Source organism: Oncorhynchus gorbuscha, linkage group LG05 (genome assembly GCF_021184085.1).
Source record: "Oncorhynchus gorbuscha isolate QuinsamMale2020 ecotype Even-year linkage group LG05, OgorEven_v1.0, whole genome shotgun sequence".
NCBI lineage: Eukaryota > Metazoa > Chordata > Actinopteri > Salmoniformes > Salmonidae > Oncorhynchus > Oncorhynchus gorbuscha.
In genome coordinates, this window is record NC_060177.1 from 1,118,690 (window position 1) to 1,142,826 (window position 24,137).

The following is a 24,137-nucleotide window of genomic DNA, read 5'->3' on the forward strand; positions in this document are numbered from 1 at the left end:
CCTGTCTCCTAACCCCTATACATATCTACCTCCATCACTCCAGTATCCCTGTCTCCTTCCCCCTATACATATCTACCTCCATCACTCCAGTATCCCTGTCTCCTTCCCCCTATACATATCTACCTCCATCACTCCAGTATCCCTGTCTCCTTCCCCCTATACATATCTACCTCCATCACTCCAGTATCCCTGTCTCCTTCCCCCTATACATATCTACCTCCATCACTACAGTATCCCTGTCCCCTTCCCCCTATACATATCTACCTCCATCACTCCAGTATCCCCTTCCCCCTATACATATCTACCTCCATCACTCCAGTATCCCTGTCTCCTAACCCCTATACATATCTACCTCCATCACTCCAGTATCCCTGTCTCCTAACCCCTATACATATCTACCTCCATCACTCCAGGATCCCTGTCTCCTTCCCCTATACACATCTACCTCCATCACTCCAGTATCCCTGTCTCCTTCCCCCTATACATATCTACCTCCATCACTCCAGTATCCCTGTCTCCTTCCCCCTATACATATCTACCTCCATCACTCCAGTACCCCAGTCTCCTTCCCCCTATATATATCTACCTCCATCACTCCAGTACCCCTGTCCAGTCCAGGATCCAGTTGCAGAGGCAGGTGTTCAGTCCCAGTGTCCTTAGCTTAGTGATGAGCTTTGAGGGCAACTATGGTGTTGAACGCTGAGCTGTAGTCAATGAACAGTATAGGTGTTCCTCTTGCCCAGGTATTAGAGACCAGTGTGCAGAGCAGTAGAGACTGATCCATCTGTGGATCTAGAGTGGGTCCACAGTGTCTGGGATGATGGTGTTGATGTGAACCATGACCAGCCTTTCAAAGCCCTTCACGGCTACAGATGCCAGTGCTACGGGGCGGTAGTCATTTAGACAGGTTACCTTGGTGGTCATAGAGACAGGGACTATGGTGTTCTGCTTGAAACATGGAGATTTTACAGACTGGGTCAGGGAGAGGTTGGACATGTCAGTGAAGACATCTACTCGGTGCAAAGATGTCCCATAGGGGGACATACCAAGTCCCAATGCTGGAGGGGTGCTGGGATGTGGACTGACAGGCTGGAAGGGGTAGTAAACTCGCTGTAGCCCCTGTTGCGTTGAGCTGTTGTGGTCTGTATTTGAGGAACTCTGGGGCCTGGTTCTTGAGCCTACAGAGAGAGAGAGAGAGGTGAACACTTTTGTACCTGTTAGTCTGACTCATTGATCCTGAGAGTCTGGCCATCAGTCCAATACGTTGATAAAACGCTGATATGCGATCCTCCTAGGCCACCTATAGAGCCCACCCCCATCTGGCTACCCACCCACTCATACTGTAGCTATATATCCTGGCCGGACTGTACCATGTTGTTAAGCAGGGGGAGGGTGGAGGCCTGTGTGGGGAGGAGCCTGTAGCTGTATAACTTGGCCGGACTGTACCATGTTGTTAAGCAGGGGGAGGGTGGAGGCCTGTGTGGGGAGGAGCCTGTAGCTGTATAACCTGGCTGGACTGTACCAAGTTGTTAGGCAGGGGGAGGGTGGAGGCCTGTGTGGGTGGAGCCTGTAGCTGTATAACCTGGCTGGACTGTACCAAGTTGTTAAGCAGGGGGAGAGTGGAGGCCTGTGTGGGGAGGAGCCTGTAGCTGTATAATCTGGCTGGACTGTACCATGTTGTTAAGCAGGGGGAGGGTGGAGGCCTGTGTGGGGAGGAGCCTGTAGCTGTATAACCTGGCTGGACTGTACCATGTTGTTAAGCAGGGGGAGGGTGGAGGCCTGTGTGGGGAGGGATGGGGTGTGTGTGTTTGTGTGTGTATGTGTGTGTGCGTGTGGGAGGGGGGGGGGGGGGGTCATTGACGTTGGAGACTAATCCCCTGGTCTGTAAAACTGCCGGCTGATAGATAAACTGATATGTGGAATCTGCCTTTACAACTCTCTTTCCCTGGATATTGGATCTCAATTCTGTATAATTTTTTGATTGACTTTAATGCCAAGGGAATGCCAAGTCTGGTAAGAAAATATTTGGTTGATTTTTTGTGGGGTCATTTATTGTAATGTGTTGTCTATTTCACCTTTGAAAGTCAAATGAAATGACGTCCCATTTTACATGTTGAGTTGTTCTGCAGTGAAGAGGACAGGTACTGCTGGAACAACATCACTGCTCGTTAAAACTAAAGAGCCCATTTATTTCCATGTTTGTTCTCCTTGCAGTGAAGAGGACAGGTACTGCTGGAACAACATCACTGCTCGTTAAAACTAAAGAGCCCATTTATTTCCATGTTTGTTCTCCTTGCAGTGAAGAGGACAGGTACTGCTGGAACAACATCACTGCTCGTTAAAACTAAAGAGCCCATTTATTTCCATGTTTGTTCTCCTTGCAGTGAAGAGGACAGGTACTGCTGGAACAACATCACTGCTCGTTAAAACTAAAGAGCCCATTTATTTCCATGTTTGTTCTCCTTGCAGTGAAGAGGACAGGTACTGCTGGAACAACATCACTGCTCGTTAACACTAAAGAGCCCATTTATTTCCATGTTTGTTCTCCTTGCAGTGCTGTGTCTGTCGAGCTGTAAACTCAGAGTCTAGGAGGAGAAATGAGGTCTTCTTCATATATATAAGAAATACTTTTTTTGGGGGGGGGGGGGAGTGTGATATTTTAATGGTATAAAGCGATATTCTTTCCAATAGGAAAGGTAATACTGCATTTCACTCCGTGGCCACATCAGGATGGGACGTCCCATTCTGATATAACAGTTGGATATGAGCTTGATGAACTGTAATACCTCGCTGATTTCCATGGTCATTTACATCACAATAAAACGGAAGCTATGATGTCACGGCCATTCCAAAAGATCATCTGTCATGTGCATATTCTCTGCTTAAAGAAAATAATGACTTAGTTGAGGAGGCGCAAAAGGGACGTAGTGGATGATCTAACTGACAATGTGTTGTGTTCAGTATGAACTACAGTACAGGGAAGTAGAAGGATTCCCCTTTGACCTCTCCGTGTCCAGTATGAACTACAGTACAGGGAAGTAGAAGGATTCCCCTTTGACCTCTCCGTGTCCAGTATGAACTACAGTACAGGGAAGTAGAAGGATTCCCCTTTGACCTCTCCGTGTCCAGTATGAACTACAGTACAGGGAAGTAGAAGGATTCCCCTTTGACCTCTCCGTGTCCAGTATGAACTACAGTACAGGGAAGTAGAAGGATTCCCCTTTGACCTCTCCGTGTCCAGTATGAACTACAGTACAGGGAAGTAGAAGGATTCCCCTTTGACCACTCCGTGTCCAGTATGAACTACAGTAGAGGGAAGTAGAAGGATTCCCCTTTGACCTCTCCGTGTCCAGTATGAACTACAGTAGAGGGAAGTAGAAGGATTCCCCTTTGACCTCTCCGTGTCCAGTATGAACTACAGTAGAGGGAAGTAGAAGGATTCCCCTTTGACCTCTCCGTGTCCAGTATGAACTACAGTAGAGGGAAGTAGAAGGATTCCCCTTTGACCTCTCCGTGTCCAGTATGAACTACAGTAGAGGGAAGTAGAAGGATTCCCCTTTGACCTCTCCACGCCATCAGGGACTTGTTAAGCTCAGCGTGAACTTCCTGTTTCAGTAGAACACTTCCTCCATTACTGCCAAACATGTCCACATTCTACGCGAACATTTAGAACTGCCACAGACAAACATGCCCTTCATATTGGCTCTGTGTCCTCAACTAACTGTCTCCTTCTGATGACATCACTACCCACTCCATGTGTGTTTTCAGCCATCCCACACTACCTTACATCTCATCATTATCTATACCAGGTCCATTTATGAGAGGTTTGGTAGTTCTCAGAGGGTTGCTTTTCAAATGGGAGTTGCTTTTTAAACATTGTAGGGTAACCTTGCAGAGTTAAATGGCATTGAAGACAGACTCTAACGTTGTAGGGTGTAGGGTAACCTTGCAGAGTTAAATGGCATTGAAGACAGACTAACGTTGTAGGGTAACCTTGTAGAGTTAAATGGCATTGAAGACAGACTCTAACGTTGTAGGGTAACCTTGTAGAGTTAAATGGCATTGAAGACAGACTCTAACGTTGTAGGGTAACCTTGCAGAGTGAAATGGCATTGAAGACAGACTCTAACGTTGTAGGGTAACCTTGTAGAGTTAAATGGCATTGAAGACAGACTCTAACGTTGTAGGGTAACCTTGCAGAGTTAAATGGCATTGAAGACAGACAGACACAGGGGAAGTACAGAGTTGGAAACAGGACACAGGGGAAGTCTAGAGGTGGATACAGGATACAGGGGAAGTCTAGAGGTGGACACAGGGGAAGTCTAGAGGTGGATACAGGATACAGGGGAAGTCTAGAGGTGGACACAGGGGAAGTCTAGAGGTGGATACAGGATACAGGGGAAGTCTAGAGGTGGATACAGGATACAGGGGAAGTCTAGAGGTGGACACAGGGGAAGTCTAGAGGTGGATACAGGATACAGGGGAAGTCTAGAGGTGGACACAGAGAAAGTCTAGATGTGGATACAGGACACAGGGGAAGTCTAGTGGTGGACACAGGGAAAGTCTAGAGGTGGAAACAGGACACAGGGGAAGTCTAGAGGTGGAAACAGGACACAGGGGAAGTCTAGAGGTGGAAAAAGGACACAGGGGAAGTCTAGAGGTGGAAACAGGACACAGGGGAAGGCTAGAGGTGGACACAGGGGAAGTCTAGAGGTGGAAACAGGACACAGGGTGAGTCTGGAGGTGGAAACAGGGGAAGTCTAGAGGTGGAAACAGGGGAAGTCTAGAGGTGGATACAGGATACAGAGGAAGTCTAGAGGTGGATACAGGACCCAGGGGAAGTCTAGAGGTGGACACAGGATACAGAGGAAGTCTAGAGGTGGATACAGGACACAGGGGAAGGATAGAGGTGGATACAGGATACAGGGGAAGTCTAGAGGTGGATACAGGATACAGGGGAAGTCTAGAGGTGGACACAGGGGAAGTCTAGAGATGGATACAGGGGAAGTCTAGAGATGGACACAGGATACAGAGGAAGTCTAGAGGTGGATACAGGACACAGGGGAAGGCTAGAGGTGGATACAGGATACAGGGGAAGTCTAGAGATGGATACAGGATACAGGGGAAGTCTAGAGGTGGACACGGGGGAATTCTAGAGGTGGAAACAGGGGAAGTCTAGAGGTGGATACAGGACCCAGGGGAAGTCTAGAGGTGGACACAGGGAAAGTCTAGAGGTGGAAACAGGTCACAGGGGAAGTCTAGAGGTGGATACAGGACACAGGGGAAGTCTAGAGGTGGAAACAGGGGAAGTCTAGAGGTGGAAACAGGTCACAGGGGAAGTCTAGAGGTGGATACAGGACACAGGGGAAGTCTAGAGGTGGAAACAGGACACAGGGTGAGTCTGGAGGTGGAAACAGGGGAAGTCTAGAGGTGGAAACAGGGGAAAGTCTAGAGGTGGATACAGGACACAGGGGAAGTCTAGGTGTGGAAACAGGACACAGGGGAAGTCTAGAGGTGGACACAGGATACAGGGGAAGGCTAGAGGTGGATATAGGACACAGGGGAAGTCTAGAGGTGGACACAGGATACAGGGGAAGTCTAGAGGTCGAAACAGGGGTCAGGGGAAGTCGAGAGGTGGATATAGGACACAGGGGAAGTCTACAGGTGGAAACAGGGGAAGTCTAGAGGTGGATACAGGACACAGTGGAATTCTAGAGGTGGACACAGGGGAAGTCTAGAGGTGGAAATAGGACACAGGGTGAGTCTGGAGGTGGAAACAGGGGAAGTCTAGAGGTGGAAACAGGGGAAGTCTAGAGGTGGATACAGGACACAGGGGAAGTCTAGGTGTGGAAACAGGACACAGAGGAAGTCTAGAGGTGGACACAGGATACAGGGGAAGTCTAGAGGTGGACACAGGGGAAGTCTAGAGGTGGATACAGGACACAGGGGAAGTCTAGGTGTGGAAACAGGACACAGGGGAAGTCTAGAGGTGGATACAGGATACAGGGGAAGTCTAGAGGTGGATATAGGACACAGGGGAAGTCTAGAGGTCGAAACAGGGGACAGGGGAAGCCGAGAGGTGGATACAGGACACAGGGGAAGTCTAGGTGTGGAAACAGGACACAGGGGAAGTCTAGAGGTCGAAACAGGGGACAGGGGAAGCCGAGAGGTGGATACAGGACACAGGGGAAGTCTAGGTGTGGAAACAGGACACAGGGGAAGTCTAGAGGTGGACACAGGATACAGGGGAAGGCTAGAGGTGGATACAGGATACAGGGGAAGTCTAGAGGTGGATACAGGATACAGGGGAAGTCTAGAGGTGGACACAGGGGAAGTCTAGAGGTGGATACAGGACACAGGGGAAGTCTAGGTGTGGAAACAGGACACAGGGGAAGTCTAGAGGTGGATACAGGATACAGGGGAAGTCTATAGGTGGATATAGGACACAGGGGAAGTCTAGAGGTCAAAACAGGGGACAGGGGAAGCAGAGAGGTGGATACGGGACACAGGGGAAGTCTAGAGGTGGAAACAGGACACAGGGGAAGACTAGAGGTGGAAACAGGGGAAGTCTAGAGGTGGATACAGGACACAGGGGAAGTCTAGAGGTCGAAACAGGGGACAGGGGAAGCCGAGAGGTGGATACAGGACACAGGGGAAGTCTAGAGGTGGAAACAGGACACAGGGGAAGACTAGAGGTGGAAACAGGACACAGGGGAAGTCTAGAGGTGGAAACAGGGGAAGTCTAGAGGTGGATACAGGACACAGGGGAAGTCTAGAGGTGGAAACAGGGGAAGTCTAGAGATGGAAACAGGGCACAGGGGAAGTCTAGAGGTGGAAACAGGGGATTTCTAGAGGTGGATACAGGACACAGGGGAAGTCTAGAGGTGGACACAAGGGAAGTCTAGAGGTGGATACAGGCCACAGGGGAAGTCTAGAGGTGGATACAGGACACAGGGGAAGTCTAGAGTTGGAAACAGGACACAGGGGAAGTCTAGACGTGGATATAGGAAACAGGGGAAGTCTAGAGGTGGATATAGGACACAGGGGAAGTCTAGAGGTGTAAACAGGGGACAGGGGAAGTCTAGAGGTGTATATAGGAAACAGGGGAAGTCTAGAGGTGGAAACAGGACACAGGGGAAGTCTAGAGGTGGAAACAGGACACAGGGGAAGTCTAGACGTGGATATAGGAAACAGGGAAAGTCTAGGTATTGGAACAAGACACAGGGGAAGTCTAGGTGTGGAAACAGGACACAGGGGAAGTCTAGAAGTGGATATAGGAAACAGGGGAAGTCTAGAGGTGGAAACAGGGCACAGGCGAAGTCTAGAGGTGGAAACAGGGCACAGGGGAAGTCTAGAGGTGGAAACAGGGGAAGTCTAGAGGTGCGCACAGGGGAAGTCTAGAGGTGGAAACAGGGGAAGTCTAGAGGTGGACACAGGGGAAGTCTAGAGGTGGAAACAGGTCTCAGGGAAAGTCTAGAGGTGGACACAAGGGAAGTCTAGAGGTGGATACAGGACACAGGGGAAGTCTAGAGGTGGAAACAGGTCACAGGGGAAGTCTAGGTGTGGAAACAGGACACAGGGGAAGTCTAGGTGTGGAAACAGGACACAGGGGAAGTCTAGAGGTGGATACAGGATACAGAGGAAGTCTAGAGGTGTATATAGGACACAGGGGAAGTCTAGAGGTGTAAACAGGGGACAGGGGAAGTCTAGAGGTGGAAACAGGACACAGGGGAAGTATAGAGGTGGATATAGGAAACAGGGGAAGCCGAGAGGTGGATACAGGACACAGGGGAAGTCTAGAGGTGGAAACAGGACACAGGGGAAGACTAGAGGTGGAAACAGGACACAGGGGAAGTCTAGAGGTGGAAACAGGGGAAGTCTAGAGGTGGATACAGGACACAGGGGAAGTCTAGAGGTGGAAACAGGGGAAGTCTAGAGATGGAAACAGGGCACAGGGGAAGTCTAGAGGTGGATACAGGATACAGGGGAAGTCTAGAGGTGGATATAGGACACAGGGGAAGTCTAGAGGTCGAAACAGGGGACAGGGGAAGCCGAGAGGTGGATACAGGATACAGGGGAAGGCTTGAGGTGGATACAGGACACAGGGGAAGTCTAGAGGTGGACACAGGATACAGGGGAAGGCTAGAGGTGGATACAGGATACAGGGGAAGTCTAGAGGTGGATACAGGATACAGGGGAAGTCTAGAGGTGGACACAGGGGAAGTCTAGAGGTGGATACAGGACACAGGGGAAGTCTAGGTGTGGAAACAGGACACAGGGGAAGTCTAGAGGTGGATACAGGATACAGGGGAAGTCTATAGGTGGATATAGGACACAGGGGAAGTCTAGAGGTCAAAACAGGGGACAGGGGAAGCAGAGAGGTGGATACGGGACACAGGGGAAGTCTAGAGGTGGAAACAGGACACAGGGGAAGACTAGAGGTGGAAACAGGGGAAGTCTAGAGGTGGATACAGGACACAGGGGAAGTCTAGAGGTGGAAACAGGGGAAGTCTAGAGATGGAAACAGGGCACAGGGGAAGTCTAGAGGTGGAAACAGGGGATTTCTAGAGGTGGATACAGGACACAGGGGAAGTCTAGAGGTGGACACAAGGGAAGTCTAGAGGTGGATACAGGCCACAGGGGAAGTCTAGAGGTGGATACAGGACACAGGGGAAGTCTAGAGTTGGAAACAGGACACAGGGGAAGTCTAGACGTGGATATAGGAAACAGGGGAAGTCTAGAGGTGGATATAGGACACAGGGGAAGTCTAGAGGTGTAAACAGGGGACAGGGGAAGTCTAGAGGTGTATATAGGAAACAGGGGAAGTCTAGAGGTGGAAACAGGACACAGGGGAAGTCTAGAGGTGGAAACAGGACACAGGGGAAGTCTAGACGTGGATATAGGAAACAGGGAAAGTCTAGGTATTGGAACAAGACACAGGGGAAGTCTAGGTGTGGAAACAGGACACAGGGGAAGTCTAGAAGTGGATATAGGAAACAGGGGAAGTCTAGAGGTGGAAACAGGGCACAGGCGAAGTCTAGAGGTGGAAACAGGGCACAGGGGAAGTCTAGAGGTGGAAACAGGGGAAGTCTAGAGGTGCGCACAGGGGAAGTCTAGAGGTGGAAACAGGGGAAGTCTAGAGGTGGACACAGGGGAAGTCTAGAGGTGGAAACAGGTCTCAGGGAAAGTCTAGAGGTGGACACAAGGGAAGTCTAGAGGTGGATACAGGACACAGGGGAAGTCTAGAGGTGGAAACAGGTCACAGGGGAAGTCTAGGTGTGGAAACAGGACACAGGGGAAGTCTAGGTGTGGAAACAGGACACAGGGGAAGTCTAGAGGTGGATACAGGATACAGAGGAAGTCTAGAGGTGTATATAGGACACAGGGGAAGTCTAGAGGTGTAAACAGGGGACAGGGGAAGTCTAGAGGTGGAAACAGGACACAGGGGAAGTATAGAGGTGGATATAGGAAACAGGGGAAGCCGAGAGGTGGATACAGGACACAGGGGAAGTCTAGAGGTGGAAACAGGACACAGGGGAAGACTAGAGGTGGAAACAGGACACAGGGGAAGTCTAGAGGTGGAAACAGGGGAAGTCTAGAGGTGGATACAGGACACAGGGGAAGTCTAGAGGTGGAAACAGGGGAAGTCTAGAGATGGAAACAGGGCACAGGGGAAGTCTAGAGGTGGATACAGGATACAGGGGAAGTCTAGAGGTGGATATAGGACACAGGGGAAGTCTAGAGGTCGAAACAGGGGACAGGGGAAGCCGAGAGGTGGATACAGGATACAGGGGAAGGCTTGAGGTGGATACAGGACACAGGGGAAGTCTAGAGGTGGACACAGGATACAGGGGAAGGCTAGAGGTGGATACAGGATACAGGGGAAGTCTAGAGGTGGATACAGGATACAGGGGAAGTCTAGAGGTGGACACAGGGGAAGTCTAGAGGTGGATACAGGACACAGGGGAAGTCTAGGTGTGGAAACAGGACACAGGGGAAGTCTAGAGGTGGATACAGGATACAGGGGAAGTCTATAGGTGGATATAGGACACAGGGGAAGTCTAGAGGTCAAAACAGGGGACAGGGGAAGCAGAGAGGTGGATACGGGACACAGGGGAAGTCTAGAGGTGGAAACAGGACACAGGGGAAGACTAGAGGTGGAAACAGGGGAAGTCTAGAGGTGGATACAGGACACAGGGGAAGTCTAGAGGTCGGAAACAGGGGACAGGGGAAGCCGAGAGGTGGATACAGGACACAGGGGAAGTCTAGAGGTGGAAACAGGACACAGGGGAAGACTAGAGGTGGAAACAGGACACAGGGGAAGTCTAGAGGTGGAAACAGGGGAAGTCTAGAGGTGGATACAGGACACAGGGGAAGTCTAGAGGTGGAAACAGGGGAAGTCTAGAGATGGAAACAGGGCACAGGGGAAGTCTAGAGGTGGAAACAGGGGATTTCTAGAGGTGGATACAGGACACAGGGGAAGTCTAGAGGTGGACACAAGGGAAGTCTAGAGGTGGATACAGGCCACAGGGGAAGTCTAGAGGTGGATACAGGACACAGGGGAAGTCTAGAGTTGGAAACAGGACACAGGGGAAGTCTAGACGTGGATATAGGAAACAGGGGAAGTCTAGAGGTGGATATAGGACACAGGGGAAGTCTAGAGGTGTAAACAGGGGACAGGGGAAGTCTAGAGGTGTATATAGGAAACAGGGGAAGTCTAGAGGTGGAAACAGGACACAGGGGAAGTCTAGAGGTGGAAACAGGACACAGGGGAAGTCTAGACGTGGATATAGGAAACAGGGAAAGTCTAGGTATTGGAACAAGACACAGGGGAAGTCTAGGTGTGGAAACAGGACACAGGGGAAGTCTAGAAGTGGATATAGGAAACAGGGGAAGTCTAGAGGTGGAAACAGGGCACAGGCGAAGTCTAGAGGTGGAAACAGGGCACAGGGGAAGTCTAGAGGTGGAAACAGGGGAAGTCTAGAGGTGCGCACAGGGGAAGTCTAGAGGTGGAAACAGGGGAAGTCTAGAGGTGGACACAGGGGAAGTCTAGAGGTGTAAACAGGGGACAGGGGAAGTCTAGAGGTGGAAACAGGACACAGGGGAAGTATAGAGGTGGATATAGGACACAGGGGAAGTCTAGAGGTGGAAACAGGACACAGGGGAAGTCTAGAGGTGGAAACAGGACACAGGGGAAGTCTAGAGGTGGAAACAGGACACAGGGTGGAAGTCAGAGGGGAAGTCTAGAGGAAACAGGGGAAGTCTAGAGGTGGAAACAGGACACAGGGGAAGTCTAGAGGTGGAAACAGGGGACACAGTCTAGGGGGGAAGTCTAGAGGTGGAAACAGGACACAGGGGAAGTCTAGAGGTGGATATAGGAAACAGGGGAAGTCTAGAGGTGGATACAGGACACAGGGGAAGTCTAGAGGTGGAAACAGGACACAGGGGAAGTCTAGAGGTGGAAACAGGACACAGGGGAAGTCTAGAGGTGGAAACAGGGAGAGTCTAGAGGTGGATACAGGACACAGGGGAAGTCTAGAGGTGGAAACAGGGGAAGTCTAGAGGTGGAAACAGGGCACAGGGGAAGTCTAGAGGTGGATACAGGATACAGGGGAAGTCTAGAGGTGGATACAGGACACAGGGGAAGTCTAGAGGTCGGAAACAGGGGACAGGGGAAGCCTAGAGGTGGATACAGGATACAGGGGAAGTCTTGAGGTGGATACAGGACACAGGGGAAGTCTAGAGGTGGACACAGGATACAGGGGAAGGCTAGAGGTGGATACAGGATACAGGGGAAGTCTAGAGTGGATACAGGATACAGGGGAAGTCTAGAGGTGGACACAGGGGAAGTCTAGAGGTGGATACAGGACACAGGGGAAGTCTAGGTGTGGAAACAGGACACAGGGGAAGTCTAGAGGTGGATACAGGATACAGGGGAAGTCTAGAGGTGGATATAGGACACAGGGGAAGTCTAGAGGTCAAAACAGGGGACAGGGGAAGCAGAGAGGTGGATACGGGACACAGGGGAAGTCTAGAGGTGGAAACAGGACACAGGGGAAGACTAGAGGTGGAAACAGGGGAAGTCTAGAGGTGGATACAGGACACAGGGGAAGTCTAGAGGTGGAAACAGGGGACAGGGGAAGCCTAGAGGTGGAAACAGGGTGGACAGGGGAAGTCTAGAGGTGGAACAGGACACAGGGGAAGGGAAGTCTAGAGGTGGAAACAGGACAGGGGAAGTCTAGGGGAAGTCTAGAGGTGGAAAGGACAGGGGAAGTCTAGAGGTGGAAACAGGGGAAGTCTAGTTGGAAAGGACACAGGGAAAGAGGTGGAAACAGGGGAAGTCTAGAGGTGGATACAGGACACAGGGGAAGTCTAGAGGTGGAAACAGGGGGAAGTCTAGAGGTGGATGGAAACAGGACACAGGGGAAGTCTAGAGGTGGAAACAGGGGATATAGGATTTCTAGAGGTGGATACAGGACACAGGGGGGAAGTCTAGAGGTGGACACAGGAGGGAAGTCTAGAGGTGGATACAGGACACAGGGGAAGTCTAGAGGTGGATACAGGACACAGGGGAAGTCTAGAGTTGGAAACAGGACAGAGGTGGAAACAGGGGAAGTCTAGAGGTGGATATAGGAAACAGGGGAAGTCTAGAGGTGGATACTCTAGAGGTGGAAACAGGGGAAGTCTAGAAACAGGGGAAGTCTAGAGGTGGATACAGGACACAGGGGAAGTCTAGAGGTGGAAACAGGACACAGGGGAAGTCTAGAGGTGGAAACAGGACACAGGGGAAGTCTAGAGGTGGAAACAGGACACAGGGGAAGTCTAGAGTGTGGAAACAGGGGGGAAGTCTAGAGGTGGAAACAGGACACAGGAAGTCAGAGACACAGGGGAAGTCAGGGGAAGTCTAGAGGTGGAAACAGGACACAGGGGAAGTCTAGAGGTGGATATAGGAAACAGGGGAAGTCTAGAGGTGGAAACAGGACACAGGGGAAGTCTAGAGGTGGAAACAGGGCACAGGGGAAGTCTAGGAGGTGGAAGTCTAGGGGGACACAGGGGAAGTCTAGAGGTGGATGCAGGACACAGGGGAAGTCTAGAGGTGGAAACAGGGGAAGTCTAGAGGTGGAAACAGGACACAGGGAAGTCTAGAGGTGGAAAAGGGGACAGGGAAGTCTAGAGGTGGATACAGGACACAGGGGAAGTCTAGAGGTGGAAACAGGACACAGGGGAAGTCTAGAGGTGGATACAGGACACAGGGGAAGTCTAGAGGTGGAAACAGGACAGGGGAAGTCTAGAGGTGGGAAAGGGGAAGGCAGGATACAGGACACAGGGGAAGTCTAGAGGTGGAAACAGGACACAGGGGAAGTCTAGAGGTGGATAACAGGGGAAGTCTAGAGGTGGAAACAGGACAGGGGAAGTCTAGAGGTGGAAACAGGGGAAGTCTAGAGGTGGAAACAGGACACAGGGGAAGTCTAGAGGTGGAAACAGGACACAGGGGAAGTCTAGAGGTGGATACAGGACACAGGGGAAGTCTAGAGGTGGAAACAGGGGGAAGTCTAGAGGTGGAAACACAGGGGAAGTCTAGAGGTGGATACAGGACACAGGGGAAGTCTAGGGTGGAAACAGGGGAAGTCTAGAGGTGGATACAGGACAACAGGGGAAGTCTAGAGGTGGATACAGGACAGGGGAAGTCTAGAGGTGGAAACAGGGGAAGTCTAGAGGTGGATACAGGGGGGAAGTCTAGAGGTGAAACAGGACACAGGAAGTACAGGAAACAGGGGAAGTCTAGGGTGGAAACAGGACACAGGGGAAGTCTAGAGGTGGAAACAGGGGGTGTCTAGGAGGTGGAAACAGGAAAGGGGAAGTCTAGAGGTGGAAACAGGTGGACACAGGGGAAGTCTAGAGGTGGATAGGCCACAGGGAAGTCTAGAGGTGGAAACAGGACACAGGGGAAGTCTAGAGTTGGAAACAGGACACAGGGGAAGTCTAGAGTGGATATAGGAAACAGGGAAGTCTAGAGGTGGATATAGGACACAGGGGAAGTCTAGAGGTGGAGGGGAAGTCTAGGAAACAGGAAACAGGGAAGTCTAGAGGTGGAAACAGGACACAGGGGAAGTCTAGAGGGAAGTCTAGAGGTGAACACAGGACACAGGGGAAGTCTAGAGGTGGGAAACAGGGGAAGTGGAAACAGGAAACAGGGGAAGTCTAGAGGTGGAAACAGGACACAGGGGAAGTCTAGAGGTGGAAACAGGGGAAGTCTAGAGGTGGATGGAAGAGGTGGATAAGTCTAGGGTGCGCACAGGGGAAGTCAGAGGTGGACACAGGGGAAGTCTAGAGGTGGAAACAGGAAACAGGGGAAGTCTAGAGGTGGAAACAGGACACAGGGAAGTCTAAGTCTAGAGGTGGAAACAGGACACAGGGGAAGTCTAGAGGTGGAAAGGACACAGGGGAAGTCTAGAGGTGGAAACAGGGGGGAAGTCTCTAGAGGTGGAAACAGGGAAAGTCACAGGGGAAGGGGAAGTCTAGGTGTGGAAACAGGACACAGGGGAAGTCTAGAGTTGGAAACAGGACACAGGGGAAGTCTAGAGGTGGATACAGGAAACAGGGGAAGTCTAGAGGTGGATACAGGAAACTAGGGTGGGACACAGGGGAAGTCTAGAGTGGATTCTACAGGAAAGGGGACACAGAGGAAGCTAGAAGTCTAGGGTGGAAACAGGAAACAAGACACGGGAAGTCTAGAGGTGGAAACAGGAAGTCTACAGGGGAAGTCTAGAGGTGGAAACAGGGAACAGGGAAGTCTAGAGGTGGAAACACAGGGGAAGTCTAGAGGTGGAAACAGGACACAGGGGAAGTCTAGAGGTGGAAACAGGGGTGTCAGGGGAAGTCTAGAGGTGGAAACAGGAACAGGGGAAGTCTAGGTGTGGAAACAGGACACATGGGAAGTCTAGAGTTGGAAACAGGAACAGGGGAAGTCTAGACGTGGATATAGGAAACAGGGGAAGTCTAGGTAGGAAACAGGATACAGGATCTACAGGGAACAGAAGTCTAGAGGTGGACACAGGGAACAGGGGAAGTCTAGAGGTGTGGAAACAGGACACAGGGGAAGTCTAGAGTCTAGGTGGGAAACAGGACACAGGGGAAGTCTAGAGGTGGACACAGGGGAAGTCTAGGGTGGACACAGGATACAGGGGAAGGCTTGAGGTGGATACAGGATACAGGGGAAGTCTAGAGGTGGATACAGGATACAGGGGAAGTCTAGAGGTGGACACAGGGGAAGTCTAGAGGTGGATACAGGATACAGGGGAAGTCTAGAGGTGGATACAGGATACAGGGGAAGTCTAGAGGTGGACACAGGGGAAGTCTAGAGGTGGAAACAGGGGATGTCTAGAGGTGGACACAGGGGAAGTCTAGAGGTGGAAACAGGGGAAAGGGGAAGTATATTGGTGGATACAGGGAGGGTCTATAGGAAGATACAGGACAGTGAAGGCAGAATTACGTTTATGCAGTCTTAATCTGGATTAATCCGTCATGAGGACATACACACACAGAGAGGATTGCTACCGGTGTCAACTAGTACACACAGGAACTACTCTGGCTGTACGCCCACTCTCTCTCCGTACTCTCTGTCTGTCTTCGTGAGAGACTGGGGAGTGACAGTCATCCTGTGAGCCATAAAGAAACATGCTGGGTCTGACTGACAGACAGACAGACAGACAGACAGACAGACAGACAGACAGACAGACAGACAGACAGACAGACAGACAGACAGACAGACAGACAGACAGACAGACAGACAGACAGACAGACAGACAGACAGACAGACAGACAGACAGACAGACAGACAGACAGACAGACAGACAGACAGACAGACAGACAGACAGACAGACAGACAGACAGACAGACAGACAGACACTGGCTAGACACAGAGTAATGGACACCTTGGAGGAAAAGGCCAGACTCCTGTAATCTCTGTCAGTGTTACAGAACAGGAAGACTCCTGGTTCAATCAGAGAACACATGTCAGTTATCCAGTGACCACACATTATCTCTGCGTCATTGCTTCACATGACATCAAAATGGCTTCACAGATGAGACATGGGGCTCAGCACAGTCCATGCATTCCTCATCTCATGTGTATATACTGTATTCTACTGTATCTCAGTCCATGCATTACTCATCTCATGTGTATATACCGTATTCTACTGTATCTCAGTCCATGCATTACTCATCTCATGTGTATATACTGTATTCTACTGTATCTCAGTCTATGTATTACTCATATCATGTGTATATACTCTATTCTACTGTATCTCAGTCTTTGCATTAAATCAAATCAAATCAAATTTATTTATATAGCCCTTCGTAAATCAGTTGATATCTCAAAGTGCTGTATCGAAACCCAGCCTAAAACCCCAAACAGCAAGCAATTCAGGTGTAGAAGCACGGTGGCTAGGAAAAACTCCCTCTAAAGGCCAAAACCTAGGAAGAAACCTAGAGAGGAACCAGGCTATGTGGGGTGGTCAGTCCTCTTCTGGCTGTGCCGGGTGGAGATTATAACAGAACATGGCCAAGATGTTCAAATGTTCATAAATGACCAGCATGGTCAAATAATAATAAGGCAGAACAGTTGAAACTGGAGCAGCAGCACGGCCAGGTGGACTGGGGACAGCAAGGAGTCATCATGTCAGGTTATCCTGAGGCATGGTCCGATGGCTCAGCTCCTCCGATAGAGAGAAAGAAAGAGAGAAAGAGAGAATGAGAGAGAGCACACTTAAATTCACACAGGACACCGAATAGGACAGGAGAAGTACTCCAGATATAACAAACTGACCCTAGCCCCCCATAAAGGGGCGGCAGGGTAGCCTAGTGGTTAGAGCGTTGGGACTAGTAACCGAAAGGTTGCAAGTTCGAATCCCTGAGTTGACAAGGTACAAATCTGTTGCTCTGCCCCTGAACAGGCAGTTAACCGACTGTTCCTAGGCTGTCATTGAAAATAAGAATTTGTTCTTAACTGACTTGCCTAGTAAAATAAAAATAAAATAAAAAATACTGTAGCATAAATACTGGAGGCTGAGACGGGAGGGGTCAGGAGACCCATACTGGTTACCACAGGAAAACTAATGGTACTAACCAACCCATACTGGTTACCACAGGAAAACGAATGGTACTAACCAACCCATACTGGTTACCACAGGAAAACGAATGGTACTAACCAACCCATACTGGTTACCACAGGAAAACTAATGGTACTAACCAACTCATACTGGTTACCACAGGAAAACTAATGGTACTAACCAACCCATACTGGTTACCACAGGAAAACTAATGGTACTAACCAACCCATACTGGTTACCACAGGAAAACGAATGGTACTAACCAACCCATACTGGTTACCACAGGAAAACTAATGGTACTAACCAACCCATACTGGTTACCACAGGAAAACGAATGGTACTAACCAACCCATACTGGTTACCACAGGAAAACGAATGGTACTAACCAACCCATACTGGTTACCACAGGAAAACGAATGGTACTAACCAACCCATACTGGTTACCACAGGAAAACTAATGGTACTAACCAACCCATACTGGTTACCACAGGAAAACTAATGGTACTAACCAACTCATACTGGTTACCACAGGAAAACTAATGGTACTAACCAACCCATACTGGTTACCACAGGAAAACTAATGGTACTAACCAACCCATACTGGTTACCACAGGAAAACTAATGGTACTAACCAACCCATACTGGTTACCACAGGAAAACTAATGGTACTAACCAACCCATACTGGTTACCACAGGAAAACTAATGGTACTAACCAACCCATACTGGTTACCACAGGAAAACTAATGGTACTAACCAACCCATACTGGTTACCACAGGAAAACGAATGGTACTAACAACCCATACTGGTTACCACAGGAAAACTAATGGTACTAACCAACCCATACTGGTTACCACAGGAAAACGAATGGTACTAACCAACCCATACTGGTTACCACAGGAAAACTAATGGTACTAACCAACCCATACTGGTTACCACAGGAAAACGAATGGTACTAACCAACCCATACTGGTTACCACAGGAAAACGAATGGTACTAACCAACCCATAATGGTGGAAAACTGGTACAACCAACCCACTATGGAGCTGGTTACCACAGGTGGACAGAGTGTGTTTGGTGGTTGATATCTCCATGTTAGATTAAGATATGAGGACAGTAAGGGTCTCCATTTCAACCCAACACTTTGGGCCTTCTCTTGTATGAGGATGGTAAGGGTCTCCATTTCAACCCAACACTTTGGGCCTTCTCTTGTATGAGGATGGTAAGGGTCTCCATTTCAACCCAACACCTTGGGCTAATCAACCCATTGGTTATGAGGATAGTAAGGGTCTCCATTTCAACCCAACACCTTGGGCTTTCTCTTGTATGAGGATAGTAAGGGTCTCCATTTCAACCCAACACCTTGGGCTTTCTCTTTAGTATGAGGATAGTAAGGGTCTCCATTTCAACCCAACACCTTGGGCTTTCTCTTGTATGAGGATGGTAAGGGTCTCCATTTCAAACCAACACCTTGGGCTTTCTCTTGTATGAGGATAGTAAGGGTCTCCATTTCAACCCAACACCTTGGGCTTTCTCTTGTATGAGGATGGTAAGGGTCTCCATTTCAACCCAACACCTTGGGCTTTCTCTTGTATGAGGATGGTAAGGGTCTCCATTTCAACCCAACACCTTGGGCTTTCTCTTGTATGAGGATAGTAAGGGTCTCCATTTCAACCCAACACCTTGGGCTTTCTCTTGTATGAGGATGGTAAGGGTCTCCATTTCAACCCAACACCTTGGGCTTTCTCTTGTATGAGGATAGTAAGGGTCTCCATTTCAACCCAACACCTTGGGCTTTCTCTTGTATGAGGATAGTAAGGGTCTCCATTTCAACCCAACACCTTGGGCTTTCTCTTGTATGAGGATAGTAAGGGTCTCCATTTCAACCCAACACTTTGGGCTTTCTCTTGTATGAGGATAGTAAGGGTCTCCATTTCAACCCAACACTTTGGGCTTTCTCTTGTATGAGGATAGTAAGGGTCTCCATTTCAACCCAACACCTTGGGCTTTCTCTTGTATGAGGATAGTAAGGGTCTCCATTTCAACCCAACACCTTGGGCTTTCTCTTGTATGAGGATGGTAAGGGTCTCCATTTCAAACCAACACCTTGGGCTTTCTCTTGTATGAGGATGGTAAGGGTCTCCATTTCAACCCAACACTTTGGGCTTTCTCTTGTACGAGGACAGTAAGGGTCTCCATTTCAAACCAACACCTTGGGCTTTCTCTTGTACGAGGATAGTAAGGGTCTCCATTTCAACCCAACACCTTGGGCTTTCTCTTGTATGAGGATGGTAAGGGTCTCCATTTCAACCCAACACTTTGGGCTTTCTCTTGTATGAGGACAGTAAGGGTCTCCATTTCAAACCAACACCTTGGGCTTTCTCTTGTATGAGGATAGTAAGGTTCTCCATTTCAACCCAACACCTTGGGCTTTCTCTTGTATGAGGACAGTAAGGTTCTCCATTTCAACCCAACACCTTGGGCTTTCTCTTGTATGAGGATAGTAAGGTTCTCCATTTCAACCCAACACCTTGGGCCTTCTCTTGTATGAGGATAGTAAGGGTCTCCATTTCAACCCAACACCTTGAGCTTTCTCTTGTATGAGGATAGTAAGGGTCTCCATTTCAACCCAACACCTTGGGCTTTCTCTTGTATGAGGATAGTAAGGGTCTCCATTTCAACCCAACACCTTGGGCTTTCTCTTGTATGAGGATAGTAAGGGTCTCCATTTCAACCCAACACCTTGGGCTTTCTCTTGTATGAGGATAGTAAGGGTCTCCATTTCAACCCAACACCTTGGGCTTTCTCTTGTATGAGGATAGTAAGGGTCTCCATTTCAACCCAACACCTTGGGCTTTCTCTTGTATGAGGATAGTAAGGGTCTCCATTTCAACCCAACACCTTGGGCTTTCTCTTGTTGATTGAAAATATCCATTTCACCCAACACCTGGTGCTGATGCAATACCAACCAACTCCGCTCTCCCCTTCTAAACAGGTCTGTCTGGTGTCTGGTGTACTGTTTGGACAGGTCTGTCTGGTGTCTGATGTACAGGTTGGACAGGTCTGTCTGGTGTACAGGTTGGACAGGTCTGTCTGGTGTCTGATCTACAGGTTGGACAGGTCTGTCTGGTGTCTGATCTACAGGTTGGACAGGTCTGTCTGGTGTCTGATCTACATCTACAGGTCTGTCTGGTGTCTGATCTACAGGTTGGACAGGTCTGTCTGGTGTCTGATCTACAGGTTGGACAGGTCTGTCTGGTGTCTGATCTACAGGTTAGACTGGTCTGTCTGGTGTCTGATCTACAGGTTGGACAGGTCTGTCTGGTGTCTGATCTACAGGTTGGACAGGTCTGTCTGGTGTCTGATCTACAGGTTGGACAGGTCTGTCTGGTGTCTGATCTACAGGTTAGACTGGTCTGTCTGATGTACAGGTTGGACAGGTCTGTCTGGTGTCTGATCTACAGGTTAGACTGGTCTGTCTGATGTACAGGTTGGACAGGTCTGTCTGGTGTCTGATCTACAGGTTGGACAGGTCTGTCTGGTGTCTGATCTACAGGTTGGACAGGTCTGTCTGGTGTCTGATCTACAGGTTGGACAGGTCTGTCTGGTGTCTGATCTACAGGTTGGACAGGTCTGTTTGCATGAAAAGTGTTCAACTACATTTCCCTAGTCATGCTGAGGCATAATTGAGGACATTTGAAGTTTGCCTTGTCATGAATTAAAAACATGTTTTCTCTCTTCCAGGTCCAGCATGAGGCCTTGCACATCTGTTTACCAGGAGAGTGAGCCCTGTCACCAGAGATAGAGTCCTTCCACCACAGCTACTGAGGCCTTATCTAACACTGTATCAGGACCATTCTGCAGAGGAACCACCATTAATAACAACCTGACACTTTCAGTTGTCTGGAGTAAGGATCAGAAGTCACTGAGTGCAAGACAGAGTCCCTGCCAGGAATTATGCCATTATAGCCTCCTCACTATCTCCAGCAGACAACCACTCTAGAAGTGCTAACGTAGTCCCTCTCCAGCAGTAACCATGGACGACCATTGGCAGAACAATGTGAACCAGCAGGGCACTGAGATCCCCACCTACGGGGAGGGAGGAGGCCAGGAGTACCCCTACCAGGCTGACTTCCCCCAGCAGGAGGGTGGGGGGGACGAGGATGCTAGGAGTGATGCCACGGAAGGACACGATGAGGATGCAGAGGCGATGTACGAAGGAGAGTACCAGGGGATCCCCCACCCTGACGAGATCAAGGCAGCCCAGCGGGCGGCCAGGGCCGAGGCCAGGAAGAAGGCCAGGCTGGCAGCAGCGATGCCGGATGAGGAGGACCTGGCAGAACAGTATGAGAACATCATGGAGGACTGTGGGCACGGTCGTTTCCAGTGGACCCTGTTTATCGTGTTGGGCATGGCGCTGATGGCGGATGGCGTGGACGGATTTGTGGTGGGCTTTGTGTTGCCTAGCGCCGAGAAGGACATGTGCATATCCAACGCCAACAAGGGCATGCTGGGTAAGTCACAGTTAAAAGTTGGGGGCGGCTCAATAAAACCTGTTGTTATGGAACACCTTCTGAGAATGGTTCTTCTAAACTGTTTAAAACTTCTTTGGGATAGGGGGCGGTACATTGACATCTGGATGAAAAGCCCAAAGTAAACTTCCTGCTACTCAGGCCCAGAAGCTAGGATATATAATTGTTAGATTTGGATAGAAAACACTAAAAAGTATAACAGAACTGAAATGGCAGGCGAAACCCCGAGGACAAACCACCCCCCAAAATTTTTTTAGCATAACACTGATTTCAATGGCTGGCATTTTTATTATAGGGCAAAATCCTCCCTGATTGCAGTTCCTAGGGCTTCCACTAGATGTCAACAGTCTTTAGAAAGAGTTTCAGGCTGTTTTTTGGAAGAATTAGGGAGAAGAAGTCATTTTTCCAAGGGCTCCCATTTTGGCTGTACTGTTTCCATGTTCATGGCCGAGATAGCGCATTCTTTTTGTTTATCTCCGGTAACCAATTTTTTTTTAGCATAACACTGATAAAGACAATAACGATTCTCCGTCTTAAATTGTATTGTTTATTTGCGTATTAGGGTACCTAAGGCTTGATTATAAACGTTGATTGACTTGTTTGGATAAGTTTATTGGTAACGTTTGGGATTTATTTTGTGTGTATTTTGATGGAGGGAAACTGGGTGGATTATTGACTGAAGCGCGCCAGCTAAACCGAGTTTTTATGGATATAGAAAAGAAATGTATCGAACAAAAGGACCATTTGTAATGTAACAGACCTTTTGGAGTGCCAACAGAAGAAGAACTTCAAAGGCATTTATTATATGGTTATTTCTGACTGTTGTGTCGCCACCTGCCTGGTTGGAAAGGATTGTTATGCAATTGTATGGAGGGGCGCTGTCCTCAGATAATCGCATGGTTTGCTTTCGCCGTAAAGCCTTTTTGAAATCTGAAACCGCGGCTAGATTAACAAGATGTTAACTTTTTAGGGAGTTGGTTCCGCTGTCAGGATCAAATCAGCGGAAATTTCAAGAGCGCCACGTATAGTTTTTGATAAAAATGAAACTTTCATTAAAACACACATACAAGGTACTGAATTAAAGCTACACTCGTTGTGAATCTAGCCACCGAGTCAGATTTGTAAAATGCTTTTCAGCGAAAGCATGAGAAGCTATTATCTGATAGCATGTACCCCCAAAGTACTGGAACGTCATCTAAAATGACAGATTTTGCGGTAGCCGGCGCTACCCAAAACGCAGAAATAAAATATAAAACATTCATTACCTTTGACTAGCTTCTTTCTTGGCACTCCTAGATGTCCCATAAACATCACAATTCGGTCTTTTTCCCGATTAAATCCGTCATTGTATACCCAAAATGTCCAACTGAGTTAACAAGACCCTGATACCAGAACAGATCCATTCATTATGTTATCCAGACCAAGACCCTGATACCAACTTCATTATGAGTCCAACTAACAAGACCCTGATACCAGAACAGATCCATTCATTATATCCAGACAGAAACAAGACCCTCCATTCATTATGTTATCCAGACCCTCCAACTGAGTTAACAAGACCCTGATACCAGAACAGATCCATTCATTATGTTATCCAGACCCTCCAACTGAGTTAACAAGACCCTGATACCAGAACAGATCCATTCATTATGTTATCCAGACCCTCCAACTGAGTTAACAAGACCCTGATACCAGAACAGATCCATTCATTATGTTATCCAGACTCTCCAACTGAGTTAACAAGACCCTCCAGATCCATTCATTATGTTATCCAGACCCTCCAACTGAGTTAACAAGACACTGATACCAGAACAGATCCATTTATTATGTTATCCAGACCCTTCAACTGAGTTAACAAGACCCTGATACCAGAACAGATCTATTCATGATGTTATCCAGACCAAGCCCCAGCCCCTCCCCCAGCCCCAGGCCCTCCCCCATCCCCTCCCCCAGCCCCTCCCCCAGCCCCAGGCCCTCCCCCAGCCCCTGTCCCAGTCCCCAGACGCCCCAGCCCTCCCCCCCAGCCCCTCCCCTCCCCCAGAGCCCCAGCCCCTCCCCCAGCCCCTGTCCCAGCCCCAGGCCCTCCCCAGCCAGCCCCTCCCCCCCCCGCCACTCCCGCTGTGACTAGGCTGTGATCTGGTTGAAGGCTAACTGTGATGCCTGAGGCCTGGTACAAGGACATACCGTTTGTAGAGGGGTAGCATTTCGAGGGATACTAATCCACAGTGAGGTGCACTGACAGCCCACCACAGCAACACATGCCGCTAGTCTAAGCTAAGCTGCTTACTCAACTGTAATTAGGGCTGTAGTATAAACCCAGGACAGTGGGGGCCTGAGAGACATGAGACATATACTGTAGCTGCTTCTCGCAACGACGGTCTCCTGACACACACTAGTACTGATTTCCTCTCACTTCAGGTCAAAATGGCCACCATGTTTTCCAAAACGTTTTAGAAAGGCAGACTGAGGCAGATCAAGAACAACATCTGCACTCT

General features: G+C 49.2%; 1 pseudogene; it reads left to right on the top strand.

The window, feature by feature from the left end:
- Positions 1-1,873: 1,873 nt before the first annotated feature.
- Positions 1,874-24,137, top strand: part of LOC124035356 — a 37,743-nt pseudogene continuing 15,479 nt past the window's right edge.